This window comes from Homarus americanus, unplaced genomic scaffold (genome assembly GCF_018991925.1).
Source record: "Homarus americanus isolate GMGI-L3 unplaced genomic scaffold, GMGI_Hamer_2.0 scaffold34921, whole genome shotgun sequence".
NCBI lineage: Eukaryota > Metazoa > Arthropoda > Malacostraca > Decapoda > Nephropidae > Homarus > Homarus americanus.
In genome coordinates this window covers 7,748,794-7,752,726 of record NW_024741901.1, presented here as the reverse complement: position 1 = coordinate 7,752,726, position 3,933 = coordinate 7,748,794, and positions in this window count along the sequence as shown.

Below are 3,933 nucleotides of genomic sequence, written 5' to 3'. Positions count from 1 at the left end.
GGAAGTGAGCCAGGAGGTTTTGTTGAGGAATAATGCAATGGTTTGACACGAGATGGCACATTGTTGAGGTCCTAAATCCAAGGCCGGATTTATACGGCATTGAGCCCAGTGGGGAAGAAGACCTGGAAGCGAGAGTGGAAAACCGGAACAACTTGAAGGCTGCTTCACCCCTAAGGCATCCCACCCCAGTTAAGCAAGATGAAGAGAAGTAGTTCAGAGAGGTCGATCGAGCCTCCAACTGAAAGACAAAGACGAAGCCGACAAATTACAGTTTAGGTATGCATGTTAATGAGAAAATGCAGGTTGTCGAGAGTGAGTTGGAGGAGTCGTGAGTAGGGCAGAGGGGTTTGGAGAGATGGCTAGGTCGGAGATGTGCGTTGAGTAGTAGGTGTTGTCAGGAGTTGGATTGAGTTGCTGTCATGAGCGGGATTGAGTTGCGGTCATGAGCGGGATTGAGTGTACGGTTGTAATGGCCAGGGCCTCACTAATATGGACTGGTACATTGTCAGAGGGTTGGTCTGCATACATGAGGTTCGGAGACGTAGATTGAGTCGATCGTTGAAGATGTGAGAGCATTCGTTTGGACCGAGTATTGTTTTGACACTGGTTCCTCTTAGTTCAAGGGCCAGGCCAACGGAGAGCATGTTTGTTTTGGACTGTGTATTGTTTTGACATTGGTGCTCTAGTTTAAGGACCAGGCAAAACGAGAGCATGTTTGTTTTGGACAGAGTATTGGTTTGACACTGGTTTCTCTAGTTCAAGGGCCAGGCCAAAGGAGAGTATGCAGGATTTGGATTTGGTATTATTTTTGACATTGGTTCCTCTTAGTTCAAGGGCCAGGCAAAAGGGGAGAGTGTTTGTTCTGTTTGGGTTTAATTTGGATTAGGCAAGAAATGGAGCTGCTGGCTGCGAGTTGGAATAATGCAGATTTGAAGGTGGTTTCTAAGTTGTTCTCTCAGCACATGAGGACAGTGCTGGGTTTTTTTAGGGGGGTCGAGTGTTAGCGGGAGGGAGAAGAGAAGACGGAAATGCTGCGTTTAGCACAGTGCAGGTGTGAGGTGCAGTATTTAGAACAAGTTTTCTAGGGGGGTCGTATGCATGTTTTCTCAGCACATGAGGACAGTGCTGTCTCTTATTAGGGGGGTCGATTGTAATATTCAGAAATTTCAGTGTGATTTAAACGTCGCGCCATTGGCGATACTGAGTTTCAAGGTCGTCTGAGGGGGGGACAGTGCTCAACAACAGTAGTGAGAGTTTCGGGAATTGCACCCATATAATGTTAAGAATACTCTGGAGACTTTATCTGGAGGCAAATTATGAAATTAAATATCAGTTAATAAATTAAAAATAATCGTCTGGTAAATAAGTCATTCAATTAAAAGCAATTGCTTGGGAGCTTGGCTTGGGGTCGGAGAGGAGCTCAAGCTAAAGAGGACCACCCCTGCGTTGTACCCAGGAGAGACGATCGCTTGAACTGGTTCCTTCACTTATTTAACATCAGTATTAACATGTAAGTTTTATTCAAGCTCAGACAAAGCTAGATAGGGCAGTAGGAACAAACAATGAGGGAGTGACGGTGATGTGAGACAATAGCTAACAGACCGGGTTTTTTCAGGGTTCTGTAGACCCCACGCGGTATGATAACGTCCACTGGCAGTATGAAACGTTCACGGTGTGAAAACGTCTACGGTATGAATGTCCACTGACCTGAATTTGAGCCACGCTGTTGAGTATGGTGAGAGTTGGAGTGAAACCAGCTGTCTGGGTGCCCAACTAACAATGTGGGACCATCGTCTGTCCCTGGTTGACGATCGTTTGGGGTCATCAGCTCTCCTCTACCTCGGCTCACAATATCACATATCTTCAAGCAGTTTAGTGAAAACCTTTACTAACAGGAAGCTAAAGCTTCTCTCAACTGTACAAGGTCGTAGTTGCTCACTCCCTTCCGTTCATGGATGTACTAAGTGTAAAATGAGGCTAGCTGAGTGAATGAAAGGTCCTGAGACCAGGAGTCTAGTGGAACTTAGAGGTACATTTTCCAAGGTGGAGAAAGGCTTGGTTGTGCCATAACTGCGGGTGCATGTGGAACCTATGTGTTAGGTTAGGGAGCAGGTTTTTACAGGTATTGGTGGACTCAGGAGCTTCTTAATGTAGTGATCATATTTTTTCAGTGTCTGATATTGTCTTGCTGTGTGTAGTTTAATATTTCTTCAATAATTTTGATAGTATTGTTTTTAATGTTTGTGTCACTAATTGATGCCAGAGAATGAAGGAACTGTTTTTCAGATGAGGTTCCACCCTTCTGTTGTAAGTGATACTGTGATTTAGTTCCTTTAATGCATTTAATATTTCTTTATAATTTCAATCTCAAGTATAACCTTTGTTCCCCAGAGTAGCGTTTTAACTTAGGTTAGGAGGTGTGCACCTGTTGGAGTAATATAATTTTATTGAGTGCCCTTTAGGCCTATTCATGGTGGAATTAATAATTTCTTATATTTTATACCATTTTCTCAGTGATTGATATCATTTGGTTGAAATCCCTTAAGGCCTGTTCATGTGTGCATGCAACATATTCCTAATACTTTGAGTTTATTGTTGTCTAATGAGGCATTTTCTGAGTTGCTAATAATTTCAATATCATGTATAACTTTTATTCCCCAGAGTAGTGTCCTAAGTTCAGGTTAAGAGGTGCGCATATGTTAGTGTACCATTATTTGATTGTGTCTGTAGTGTTGGAGGGAATAGAAGTGTCTAAATTTTACAGTGTGTCTCATTTACCCCAATCACAGATGCTATCCTTCCAAGGGTCACGGAGAATTCATTATTGTTAGTAAATTTAAGTGTTTTTGTGCTGGTACGGGTTTTTTTCTCCAAGGGGCGCTTCCACTGCAATTACTATCTAATAATAATTAATAAAACCCCTAGTCAAGTGAGAAATTAATTTCCAGTAATTCCGACCGGTTACATATATATATATATATATATATATATATATATATATATATATATATATATATATATATATATATATATATATATATATATATATATATATATATATATATATATAGAACATTATATAGATGCGCATGAAACACAATTTTCCTGGAAAATCGGTGTATAGTTACATTGTTTCAGCCCTGTGCGAACGTTAGTTTGTATGATCGCCAATTCGCTTATTCCGTCTGCAGCAGAATAAACCAGCACACATAGGATGGGTATATGTGTAAATGTATACATGACGACTTACACCGTGATTATACCCGAAGATCATCCACTTCTAACAAAGAGTAGTCTTCATCTATTAGTAAAAGATCGGTTGGTACATCCAGAGTAAACAGTGTGTCATCAGAGTATAATGGGAAAGGTTCTACATGCCATGCATTAATTTGCTTTGCACTAGCATAGTTACGTATATGAGGAAACATAGTGCTTGAGAGTTGACTCTAACAGAGGGATATACTATTCTACCTCTTCGTCTGTGAAAATTGGAGTTAACAGATAACTCGTCTTGGTTATTTGTAAGGCTTCAAGAAGAATTTTCACATTAACATGCTGTGCACCCACTCGTCCTATGCTAGTGCAAAGCAAATTAATGCATGGTGTTATTGCCGCTGGCTTCAGCTACAGTGCTGGCGTGTGATGCCATTAAATCTTTCGACCTGTGACCTCGCCAGATGTAGAAGTGTTTACAGACAAGTCCTGGTTCTGCTGAGTGGTCTGTCTTAGACTGGTGGCGGTGGCTGCCCGCCCCTCCATGAGACAGATCGCCCTCTCTAGTGATGCTGTGAAGACCAGCCTTCTCCTGTCCGAGAATTTGTGCTGGGACGATTTACGCAATACTGTTTTCTCTTGGAACACCATACTGATCTGCATTGACCCGCACTTGTAAGTACAGCCTAAGTGATGACATACCCCTCGGTACTGAAATAT